Genomic DNA, 13,991 nt, shown 5'->3' with positions numbered 1-13,991 from the left:
ATTAATTTTTGGCTGAGTCATTTCTGCTTCTTGCTGTTTCTGTTTAAATTAGAGTTTTGATTTATGTTTGTTACCTTGGCTCTTAAATTCTCTATGTAATTTTATCCTTTAATGTCTGAACACTTATTCTAATAAATTTATGTGTTAATTATTTTTGTAACATACTGAACCACTTTTAAAAAAGTTTTGTGTATTATGGTTTAAATTTTGTTTCCTATTGTTTTATTTCTTTTGCCTATTATAATCTCACTCTATTTTCATCCGATCTTTCTGTTATGCCCCTCTATTTCTATCTCTCTTCACCCTTGTCCTACCTTTCTCCAGCCCCCTTTCTTTTTCTTTTTCTTTTTTTTTTTTTTTAAGATTTTACTTGTTTATTTGACAGAGATAGAGAGATCACAAGTAGCAGAGAGAGAGAGGGGGGAAGCAGGCTCCCTGCTGAGCAGAGAGCCCAATGAGGGGCTCGATCCCAGGACCCTGAGATCATGACCCTAGCCGAAGGCAGAGGCCTAACCCACTAAGCCATTCAGGCACCCCCTCTCCTTGCCCCTTTTAAGAAATTTATTTCTGCTCTTCCATTTTACCTATGACCTGTATTTCTTTTCTTTAGAGCTGTAATTTGAGGTCTAGATGTTGCTTTCAATCACTGGAATCTGAATTGTAAGAAAAGAAGTAATAGACCTAACGCTTCATGCTATATGATAATGAACATGGGAACATGGGCTCTGATATTTTATTTTATTATTATTTTTTTTTCTTTTTTTTTTTAAGTTTTTATTTGTTTATTTATTTGTCAGAGAGACAGAGAGAGAGTGCACAGGGGAAGCAGCAGGTTCGAGAAGCAGGCTCCCTGCTGAGCAAGGAGCCCAATGCTGACTTGATCCCAGGACCCTAGGATCATGACCTGGGCCAAAGGTAGATGCTTAACCAACAGAGCCACAAAGGTGCCCCATATTACCTTTTTCTTCCCCCTAAAGCCATCTTGGATGTTCCATAACAAGACTTTCTTCATTCAGCCAAGAATATACTAACCTCTCATATCTTAAAGCAATCTTTATCTTGAAACAATTGTCCTGGGGAATGACAAGCTCTAATTGCCCAGTTTCTTTTCTTGAGTTTCCATTTCAGGATACTTAAAACTTTACTATTTATACTATATTTTCCTTATCCTTTCCCAGATCCTATTCTAATCAGATCACTTTTGTCCAAATTCATAGGAATTATGATTAGGGACAAGGTTAGAAAACATAATAAAACATCTTTGCATTTCATAGGCTTATAAAATTTGTGATGCTCCACATTGTCTTTTTCTTTGTTAATTAAATTTGGTTTGGGCGCCCGGGTGGCTCAGTCGGTTAAGCCGCTGCCTTCGGCTCAGGTCATGATCTCAGGGTCCTGGGATCGAGTCCCGCATCAGGCTCTCTGCTCAGCAGGGGGCCTGCTTCCCTTCCTCTCTCTCTGCCTGCCTCTCTGCCTACTCACATGTCAAATAAATAAATAAAATCTTAAAAAAAAAAACTATAAAAAAAATTTGGTTTAAAATAGTTTTATTTCTTTTTGTTGCCTGCTGATGTTATGATGCTTACAATTCAATAAGAAAATAAATTAAATCATAAAGGATTTGTTCATGTGCTACACCAAAGAAGATATGAGCCCAACATAATTAGCAATTAGGGATATACAAATTAAAACTACAGTGATATGCCACTGTACCCTACTAAAGTGGCTAAACTAAAAAACACAGAAAATAAAAAGAGAATGTAGAGAAACTGGAACTCATACTTTACTAGTTTGAAATCAAAATAATACACAACTACTTTGGAAAACAGATGGCAGTTGTTTGTTTGTTTTTTTAAATAAAATTAAGCCTATACCTACCATATGACCTAATAATCCCACTCCTGAGTATAAAGTAAAATGAAAACATATGCCCATACAAAGACTTTTACTCCAATAGTCACAACAGCTTTATTTATAGTAAGCAAGACCTTGAAGCAACTCAAATGACCATCAGTTTGTGCATGAATAAACAAATTCTGGTTTATCCATTCAATGGAATACAACTCTGTAATAAAACGGAGCAGACCACAGATGCACTGTCACACAAATTTATCTAAGAAGCATGATGTAAGAGAAAAGAGACAAGTACAGAAAACCACATTTTGGAGAGTTCTATTTTTATGTTATAAACCTATGGTTACAAAATGGAAATCAGGGGGATGTATAGAGAGTATTTATTGCAAAGCTACAGAAATGAATATTTTTGGTGATGGAAAAGTCCTACTTCATAATTTTGGTGGTGATTACATAACTGCATAACTGTATATAACTGCCAAAGTGTATCAAAATTTATACTTAGTATTGTTGAATTTTATCAATTGCAAAGTAGACCTCTAAAGTTGATTCTTTAAAAAGCTAGAAAATAGGGCTAGGATTATGTATTTGACTGTTATTCATGTGGATGTGGAAGGGCTAACTTTCAGAACTCATTTATATAGCACATGACAAGAAGGTTTGGGGATCACCTTTTGACTACCGGCTTTTTAAAGCAGAAGGTTAAATAGTATATGTGATCAACCAAAGACACTGAAAAAAAACTCCTCTGGCTTGATTAATTTTAGCCGAGACTATCCACGGTCTCTCCATGCTATCTGAATTCCTCAGTTTTCATAATTTGGAATAGAATATAAATTCAGGGATTAAAAAAAATATACAAAACCCAGTCTCAGCCCAAATAAATCCAAGATTCCTGATTGTAGGCACAGCTCTCATACAAAGTTAGGGATATTAACTGCACATCAGCTGCTCTGGGGCTATTTTAATTTAGCAGCAACTTAAAAATGAAACAAGAATTCTAATTTCTTCGCATTCTTGCCAACACTTTTTAAAAAAAATAATAGTCATCATGACAGGATGGATTAAAGAATTAATTGTAAGACCTGAAACTAAAATATCTGGAAGAAAGCATAGTGGAAAAGTGACATTGGTCTTGTCAATAATTCCAGAGCTATGACAACAAAAGCTTTTACTAAGATATACTAGTTTTAGACTTTCCCAAATTTTTCTGACTTCAGGAAGCTATTTATACTATGAAATTATTCTAACATTTGAATTGCAATGCTGCTGTATCAAAAGGTTAATTCCAAATTTTTCCTCTCCTTCAGATATTTTTCCTAATATTTTAGGTAATTATTTAGAGCTGGGGTCTGGCTTGGCTGTAAGTAAAACTTTTCTTAGGCACCAGTATGAAATTATGCCAGTTTAGTAGAAAATTTTTTGTCAATGCTCAGGAAATAAATATTTTGTAAGTAAACAATCCCTGCTCCCCAATCTCCTGCCAAGTAATATGACAGAAATAGAACCATTGAGGTTAAATCTATGAAGACACACTGATATCCGAGCCCCCGTGGGTTTATTTACTGGTAACTAAAAGGAGTATCATTTTGGTATTTGTAGAATTTATCTTATCCAAACCCTGCCTCCCTTTCTCTCTTTCATTAGAGAACCTATATATGTTCAAAGTCTCACTATCTTAAAAAAAGTCCTCCTTCGAGGCTGGGACATAAGAGAGATGCTTCTTTGCTATGCATATATTCATCACAGGAGAGATGTGTCTCTTTGAGCATGAAGTGGTGTGTCGGACCAATAATGTGAAACTTTTGCTTTTCTGCTTGAATTAAAATATTGCTCTGGGCTCTTACCCCACTCAACAAAGCACAGGCTTTTATTTGGTATCATTTTTATTGCTGCTCTGCAAGTTCTATTTTATTCCTGAATAAGGAAGTCATGCTGTGAAGTAAAGGCTCTGTTCACTTTAAAGTACCTAAAGCCTTTGGAAAATGGCTTTAAACCATGTTCTGCATCAGCTGAGCATGATAGAATTTATATAATTGTCAAAGTCATGGATTTCACCTTAAACTCTAAGCAAACCAAGAGAGTTCCAGAAATAACCCAACAAAATTTTCTCCAGGTATATTACACTTCTTTGTATGTATCTGATTCAGTATTCATAAGAAAATGGTCATCCAATTTATGTTATAGTAGATGCACCAGGAAACTGCTCAGTAGATGGGTTTATTTCCTGACACTGTAACTCTAATGTGTAGTAAGTATCAGTGGTTTTCTGGAGTCAAAGAATGTCCTGCAAGAAAGATCTAAGTGCTCCTGCTTATGCAAATGTTTTTAGAGCTTATTCTGCGCTGAGGTGTTCAAAAAGAGAAATTTAGTATCTTTTCCATCCAATACAGTTTTAATAGCCAATACATTAAATTGCTGCTTTTTTAAATTCATCTTCCTATTTATCTTGTCCAATGACCCTGCCACAAAATACAGTGCTTTCCAGTAGTTTAGGCAGAGAAACCTTTTCAAACGTCAGAGAGTATAACTTTTCTTTTGAGAATACTAGACAGATTGTCTTTTAGTTCTAGTGCTTTCTTTTAAAGCTGTTAAAATGTTTGATTGGTAGGCTAATGTTATTTTTAATATCGTGCCTCAATATTTGGATTCAGAAGTCTTCACAAATATGATTGATTCTGAATGGGAATACTAAGTATCAATTATGACCGTATTTGGCTGTGTATAAGAGTTCCTTAACAAATGGAAGTTTTATTTTTCTTAGATAATTTATAGTTTGGGGATGAGTAACTATGGCTGGGACAAGTGCTTACACTCCAAGTCCCCTCTACTCTTTCTCTGTTTTTCTTGGCTTGCTTACCCATTGTCATAGGTTGGTACTCTCTCTTCTGTATCAAGTGTGTGTTCAAGGCAAGAAGAAGAAATGCAGAAGGAAAATATGCATATTAGCTGAAACGTGAGAGAGCTACCACTTTGATATCCTTATAGTTATACATTAATATTATATGCATTGATATTATGATACATTACATTGATAGAATCAGCATTGTATAAAATGTAAATTCTATCAATGTAATGATATACCCTCCTTATAGCTTTTTTCAGGATAAATATGAAGCAATATTTTTTTTTGTTAAGATTCTATTTTATTTATTTGGCATAGAGAGAGCACAAGCAGGGCAGCGAGAGAGGAAGAAGCAGGCTTCTCCTAAGCAGGGAGCCCAATGTGGGGCTTGATCCCAGAAACCTGAGATCGTGACCCAAGCCAAAGGCAGACGCTTAACCGACTAAGCCACCCAGGCATGCCTGAAGCAACAGGTTTTTATGAAGCCATCATCCAAAGAAATATGTTTTGTATATTCATTACATTTCATATCCTATACAAAAACTCTAAAAAGCTGAGGAATTCTTTTGAAAAAGAAAAATAAGATTCATTATTAGGCAAGCAAGCAACAATAACTGTCACATTATTAAAACTATGTATGTTACCATCGTTCGGTAACTTGTAGTAACTAATTTAATAAAGCTAGTTGATGAAAATTTGTGCAGTTTTGAGTTAAAAATAACTATTCTCATAGTAGAAAAATATGTTAATAAGGAGTAACAAGAAGAGTTTTGAATAAACTTTGATCTAGCTGTATTTCCAAATAATGCTGTTTATAGTATCAGATACATGTGCTAAAGACACCAGTTACTGAGTTAAAATTTTGCATATTTAGTGGCACTTGTTTTCCAAACTTCCAAATGAAGCAAATTATCCCTGCAAAAAATCTTAATATAGAAGGACAAAAGCTATAATAGATAATAACAGTATAGTATCTTTAAAAGTCTGTATTATTTAATAACTCTAACCCCAGTGAACATCATTATTTATTTGTATACACTTGTATATTATCACCTACAAAGGCATATGAACATGATTGTTTATACTTACTTACTAGGAAATATTTGTTTATGCAATATTTCTTTCATTTTTGCTTCTTTTATCTATCCCCACATGAATTTCTGTGTGAATTTCTGTTATGTAACTTTTTTCTTCTTCCCTCCCCTTCCCTTCTTCCCTGGATCACCCCCAGATAAGACTTTCCCTTATAGCCCAAAGCTTCCTGCACAGTTTTTGTCATGAATATTATTTTCTCCAAATTCTCTATTCTAATAATTCTCACTTTTCTCACTTTTTCTATACATGAAATTCTTACATGCAATCTCTCCTATTTACTCCTTGATGCCTTGACCCCCATTTGAGGACAACAGACTTCTTCTGTCTCTGCCATGATATGAACCTCAACTCTAGACAAATTCAGTATTTTAATGCTTTTTATACATGTCTTTTTATACACGTCTGAGAATCCATTAGCTCTAACTCACTGCGCTTTAGAATTAATAGTGATAATTCTCCTCTAGCCAAAGCCAAGATGTCACAACTCTTCTTTCACGTGATTGCTATATAGCCTTATTCTTCATCTCTCTGATTTTTTTCCTGTTAAGACCACGCATATTTGTCTTTACTTTGATTTGACTGTACACATTAAGAGGTGAAAGTTTACTTGGTATCTCTTCCCTTACTTGACATCTCCCTGATTCTTTTTCTTCTCCTCTTCCCTCTCTTCCTTTTCTACAGTATTCTCCATTGTTTCCTCTTCAAATTCCCCATACTTTACAAAATTTTTCCTCTTTTATTTATTTATTTGGCAAAGAGACACAACTTGAGAGAGAACACAAGCAGGGGGAGTTGGAAATGGAGAAGCAGGCTTCCCGCCAAGCAGGGAGCCCAATGTGGGGCTCTATCCCAGGACCCTGGGATCATGACCTGAGCTAAAGGCAGATGCTTAACAACTGATCCACCCAGGTTCCCCCTCCCCCCCCATTTTATAAGAAAAGATTGCCAGTTTATATTTTTATATTGGAAAATAAGATGAAGGATTAGAATAACTTTCATTTATTTATCAAAATATTATGTTATTTCTCTTATATTTTATATCTAAGTTTCTTAAGATTTTTTTAACTGTCAACTCCAATTTCTCATTCACTATTCCCTCCCTCTCTAGAATTTGATTTCCTTCCCAATAACCACATTTCAACTGTTCTATAATTTTGCCTATGATTTTCTCCCACTAGATACTGCCTTATTTAATTTCATCTTTAAAATTTGCTATTCCTATTATCTTTCTCAAATCACCTTTCTTGACTTCTGTGATACTGTTTGCATTTTTCTTTATTTAGTTTCCTTTCTTCCTTTAGTCAGTGTCTGATGTCTCTCTATTCTGCTTTAACAGGCACCTCTGGTGGTATTAGTTACTGGATAACTCCTATAATTTGCATCTCCAGCAGAGCACCCTTCTATTCTTTTTCCTTGTTACCTAATAATTTCTCTGCTTAGAAATACATTTATTATCTTTCCCATTTCCAGAATGATCTTTCTGAATTTCTCTATCTCCATTAACAACCTGCACCACTTAGTGGATGCTTTATATCTCTGATTTTGTTTGTTTTAAAGATATTATTTATTTGACAGAGAGAGCGATCACAAGGAAGAGAGACAGGCAGAGAGAGAGAGAGGCCGAAGCAAGCTCTCTGCTTAGCAGAGAGCCCGATGTGGGGCTTGATCCCAGGAGTCTGAGAACATGACCTAAGCAGAAGACAGAGGTTTAACTCACTGAGCCAATCAAGTGCCCCTTGTTTTGTTTTTTTAATTCAGCTACCCTTTTAGCCCTGTTTTCTATTCAGCTCACCCTCTTCTATTCACTTATGAGATCATGTGTTTAACTTACCCCTAAGTCTGAAAGATTTAAGCCATTCTTCCTATTTCTATAGTTCTGACCTTATTCCAGGCCCCTATCTTCTCATGTGTGAGAAAATCTTTTGGCTGTTCCATGTTCACAGTTGATTCTGTATGACAATGCCTTAATAACCCATGCTGAGTAGCAATATTAACAGAAGTCAATAGCCATCTCTCTTCATTATCTATGCTATCAAAACTCGCATTCTTTGAAAAGTTAAGACTCTATTATACATATATTTACCATTTAAACTTTAACTGCAGGCCAAGTATTACCTATTTGGTAAAAATAATACTTGTCATTCCTCTCAATCACCTCACTTGCTCTTATCAACAAGTGGGTAAACTGCCACATCATTTTTAGACCCTTAAGAATAAAAAAATCAGATTTAAACATGTCTTCCAAGCCTAAAATCATGCCACTGTCATGATTTCTAATTCTATGTTCTTTTAGTTGCCATATGATAGAAAAAAAAAATCATCACCTTTTATTTTACAACATTAATACATACTATTTTACCTAGATTCCTATAAAATAGCTATTTAAACTTGATATTTGTATATCATGAAATAAACAGTTATATAGGTTTGTTATGTAGAAACTTTTAAAACTCATATATAGGCTATACATTTTTGATAACTGCTAAGTAATAATGCTGACACTTCCCCCCCCTGTATTTCATCTTTTAATTATCTTGTATCAGAAGAAGAGAATATTTTAGAATGTAGTCTCATCTTTTAATTTAACCTCAACACATGAAAAATAAGTTTCATTACAAAAATAATGGTAAGAGTGCACCCGACTGAAATTTTGTCCAACTTTCTACAGAACAGCTGATATAAAGAAACTGAGATAATTTTGTTTATGTAATATGCTTCTTGGGGAAAAATCAAATTTGGAAAAAAATCTAAATACCTTAAGAAGGAAGAAATTAATCAGGTTATACAGTGCAAGCAATATAAAAGTATATCAGCCTCCAAAATTAACTTTAAATATTCAGTAATATTTTATTTTCATATGTGTAGATGCTAAGCAATTTCAAGTATCTCATCTACTTGCTAAAAGGTAATTTTTAGCATTGTTATATTTTGAATACATTTTAAAAGGATAATCTATGATTTATGCTAATAGACTAAAAACTCATACTTTCTGGTACATTAACAAATCTCATTTCATCAATTTGGAAGTTACTCTCATTCTCTATTAAAAAGTGTGGACAGTCCAATTTTTTACATTAATTATCAACTAATCCCAACCTCTCCATTTATAACCTCACATCTAATTCATCAAATTAAATAATTTAATATTGCAGGATTTACTCCTCTGAAGTTAGACAATACTGGTATACAACAAAATATATATCAGTTGTTTTGTAATGGGAAACTATCACTTCTCTTGCTTAAAGAATAAAAAAGAAATGTTATTAAAATATCAGAAAGTATGGCATGTTTGTTTTCAGTTTCCTAAGGTTAATATGGCTTACAAAGATTCATTATTCTGTTTATTTAAGAATACAACTAACAACTTTTCTATTTTAGCTGCTACTCCTTCTGCTTAGAGAAGTGTCTGGCATACAGTTGAAAAACCTCCCACAACAGGGTGATAAATGAAAGAGAAGCTTCCTATGGTACGCATGACTTTAAGGAAACATTTTGAATGCAAGTATATTTGTGAAATTTTAGCCCATTGTAAGACTTTATTTTCTAAGGTGTATGATGTGGGAGAGAAATATTTCTATGCATCATGGTGATCTCTGAAATAATCGGGTTTTAATTAATTCAAGTCACAGAACTCTTCAAAAGAGAATAATTACCTTGGAAATTATCATTAGGGTGCATTCAATTACAACATAGTCATTGTGTTAAAACCTAAAGAAATACTTAAATGTCACATACCCTTTTGTACAATACTTACAAATCCAGGGGTATTTCAGCAGTATGGAATAGTAACTTCACCATTTTCCTAAAAATTAGGATGGTGAGTCTCTGATGGAATTTACCTCTTTCTAACTTTTCTGTCTCTGCTTATGCATCTAGACATGTATATATTATATGGGCCGATTATTACCAGCACTGAGAAGTAAGTCCCTTAATTGAAGAACTCACAAAAAAAGACACATTCTTTTCACATACCAAGAGAGTTGATTCCTGGACTCCTGCTGATATTTGAGCAATCTCAAAGAAACACACACATTTTATAATATGGATATAGGCACATAATATAATGCTTGGCACTGACTGAGCACTCAATTTTAATGTGTTTTTCCTCATTCCTGTTTGTCTAAGCACTACTCCTCCCCCAGCTCTGATGGCTATAAAATGATTATCACTAACTTGGCATAAGTACATGCTATAGGGCCAATAGTGATTAAACAGTAAACTCTGTAGCTGAAAGAATACTTGGATCAGTTACCTTTTACTGTGTAACCAAACACCAAAACAAACACCACCAAACTAAACAAAACCACTACCACTTATTTAGCTCAAAATTCTGTATATCAACAAGCAGGCTATGCTTAGAGGAGCAGTGTTTCTGTTGGCCTTTCCAACAGAAACGGGTTCAACTTTGTACCCGTCATCAGTAGCCATTCACACAACGGCTCTGCTTCTCCATTTGATTAGTGATTAGTACCGACACAGGAGAAACTGGGTCATGTGCCATCCTGCAGGCTGGCATGGGTTTGCTCATGGCCAATTTAAAGTATAAGAGCAATAAGACAAATTAAGTCCTGATGCATAATTATGAAGTCTATGTGTCACATATGCTAACCCGGTCCCTTGGCCAAAGCAAGTCACATTATCAAGACTAGGATGAGTGAAGGCTTTACCCAAGGACTATAAAAAAAAAAAATAATAATAATGCTAGAGACTGAATGTTTATGTCCCTTTCCAAAATCCATGTGTTTATACCTAATTATCAATGTGATAATATTTGGAAGTGAGGTATTTGGGAGATGGCTAAGTCATAAAAGTGGAAACCCAATGAATGGGATTAGTGCCCTTCTGAAAGAAATCATGGAGTGTTCCCTTTCCTCCTTTGCCATGAGAGAGCACAGCAAGGTGGTTGTCTAAGAACCAGAAAGTGAGTCTTTATCGGACATCAAATCTACTGGTACTGCCCTGATCTTAGACTTCCCAGCCATCAGAACTGTGAAAAATAAATGTTTTTTGTTAAAAACAAAACCAACCAACCAAACAAAACTAGCATGTATTGACGGAGGACCTATCCAAGGAGGTATAATTCAGGGAAGAAAAAATTGGAGGCTATAACTTCAACAATTTTCCACATGAGTAAAAATAAATGACATGGTATAAATAATGGAATATATTTCATTTTTTTTTAAATCTTGAAATTGTTTTTTTCCAACAGAGGGATATTATACACTCCCTCTCTCTCACAGAAACCTTAAACTCCTAGACAGTATATAACACCCGGAACCTCTATAGCGTTTTTAGGTTAGAGAGACGGACAGTTATTAATAACTATATGAGATGAATAATACAGGCCAGAAAACAAAATAACAAAAAATGTTTGTGTAGGCAGGATAGATAAACATGAATCATAGCCAAGATCTGGAGGGGATTCTTAATGAAGGCACCCTAGATACTGATATCACAAGCAACTTTATAAACCTTAGAGTGCTCTCCTACAACATATAATAAATTTGTAAACTTCCTTTTTTGAGAATAAGTTTATGGTATATCAATGAATCCTAAAATTACTTTTATAAAATTCCAAATAAAAAACCTTTTTCTAGATATTGTTACTTTAGATCTCTAGGGTTTGCATATCCCCTTAATTTTATAACTAAAATGAAGCTAGGGATACTTGGGTGGCTCAGTCGGCTGCTCAGCCGTCTGCCCTGAGTTGTCTGCCTTCAGCTCAGGTTATGATACCGGGGTTCTGGGATTAAGCCCCTCATCAGGCTCTTTGCTCCGTGGGGAGCCTGCTTCTCCCTCTGCCTGCTGCTCCCCCTGCTTGTGCTCTCTCTTGCTCTCTCTCTCTGACTAATAAATAAATAAAATATTTTTTTAAAATGAAATTAAATTAAGCTAAATGCATAAAGAAAGTCAGGTAAAATCAGCCCTTTAAAGGTTATCCAGATTATACCATCTAAGTATTCTATACAGTAAAACAAAATGTCACATAGCTTATTGATTAGAAGTCAGGGTCCTACCGCCACATAGTCTAGCTTCACATCTAGCCCAACTTAGTAGCTGTGAGACTTTAAGCAAGGTACATATTCTTTTTAGTCCCTAGTTTCTTCATTAGATGGTAATAAAGATACCTATCCGTAAGGGTTTTTTTTTAATGGTGAAATGAAGTCACATGTGGCAAGGACTGAGTACTCAGTAGATTTTATCTGCTATTGATGGCCAAATGCACTAAAAGGGCTTAAAGTAAAGAAATAGCTGCTATCACATAATCTGTAGCAAATGCTACTGAACTTTCCCATTGTTCTCTCAAGAGATTTCCTTTTATATGAGAATAAATCAGAATAGCAAATTTTAGTGTTATTTCATATTCTTCAAACTCCATTTCACAGAAACTAACTTAAGAGGAAAAAAAAATACATTTTATAAAGTAATTGTAGTTTAAAGTGTTATAATGTAATACATTTCCAACACTGATGTTACCTGCTAATTAACAAATGTAAAATATTCAATAAGAAATACTTTCTTGCTTAATCTGGAGTAGTGAGAAAAATATAATGACATTAGACAAAAGAATAGAGTAGAGTAACAACAGAAATGGAGATACATATGGAAATTTTTTTTTTTTAAGTATTACTCATTTTACTATTCAAGAATAGGTTGCTTTTAACAGAGGGGCCACAATAGCATAAGCTCACGTAGGTAACCACCTATTAGCAGCTCTGAATCACATGACATATATGGGATTTTAAAGAGCGACTAAATGCAAGTATATGATGCTGGTTCTGAGAAACTTTTTGAACCAGTTAATGAAATACAAAGTAAGGTGCTATATTTTTTCTTGGAAAAGTGAAAATTTAACTGAGAACTGAAAATAAGGTCAATTTTCTAGGTGATAGCTAGACCAAGTGGAACTAAATGTTCCAAAATTCTGGTGGCTAGAAGGAGCTGAACACATTTGAGGCACCACAGAAGAACAATTTTGCCTGAAGTAATGAGGTGAGAAGGGAGTATGGCCAAACGTAAATTGGAAGAAGACAGAATCAATTAAAGGTATTTCAGACCAAGATAAATAGGTATGCTCCTTAATTTAAGATTTATTTATTTATTTACTTGACAGACAGAGATCCCAAGTAGGCAGAGAGGCAGGCGCAGAGAGAGAGGGGGAAGCAGACTCCCTGCCAAGCAGAGAAACCCGATGCGGGGCTTGATCCCAAGATCCCGGGATCATGACCGGAGCCAAAGGCAGACGCATTAACCCCCTGAGCGACCCAGGCTCCTTAATTTAAAAAGCAAAATGTTTTGAAAGATAACGATAAGATCTGATTAGTGACTAAAGGAGACCATTCCGAATGTTCTTGGGGATAAAAAATGGCAATAAATAATAGATTCAAGGAAATCAGAGGGATTTCATATTTTTGGAGTGCCACTGCAAAAAATGATGGTGGCTTCTATGGAACCAGAAACATCACTTTACACTGAACAGGACTTCATAACTGGTTTGATTTGTGGCTGATGGAGAAGGACAAGTCTTCATGATCCCCAGATTTCAGATTTGAGTAACTGAGATACTGAGATGGGAGAGTATGGAGGGAGTACAGGTTTGGAGGAAAAAGAGAAAATCACGAATTCATTGTTGAACATAGTCAGTTTGAGCTGCCTTGGAGGGGAAAGCTGAATAGAAACTAAAGGTGAATCTGAAGAGCTGCAATACAGAAAGTTCTAGAAAGAAAGGGGACCTGAGAATGGATCTGAAAGTAAAGTGGAAAAAGGGAGCATAATATGAAAGGAGTTTAGAAAAGTGTTTAAAATAGGATTGAATATTCAAATGTATTGAAAATTGTTGAAGTGTAAAATAACAAATGTAATTAAAAGTTGCTGTTGGATTTTTTGACAAAAGTCAACAGAATCTTGGAAAGACCAACTTCCAAGTGTTGTGAGCAGAAGAGTACTGGAGGTATTAAGAAGCAGGAGCAACACACAGAACCCTCTCAAGACACTCTGGAGGGGAGAAAAGAGAAGGGGGAAGGAGAGAGTTGTGCAGACACCTGCACATGGGGTCGCTGGCATAACTGAATGTTACTGGGGAATGCCTGTTTACCCAAGTGTGTGACCATGCGAGACTTTGTACCAACAGAACTAAAAGTGAGAAAGAAAGACTTTGATACAGGAATGTGTTTAGATATGGTGGCAAGAGACAGAT

Source organism: Mustela putorius, unplaced genomic scaffold (genome assembly GCF_011764305.1).
Source record: "Mustela putorius furo isolate JIRA1106 unplaced genomic scaffold, ASM1176430v1.1 tig00003974_pilon_pilon_pilon, whole genome shotgun sequence".
Classification (NCBI taxonomy): domain Eukaryota; kingdom Metazoa; phylum Chordata; class Mammalia; order Carnivora; family Mustelidae; genus Mustela; species Mustela putorius.
Note: the sequence above shows the minus strand (reverse complement) of the source record.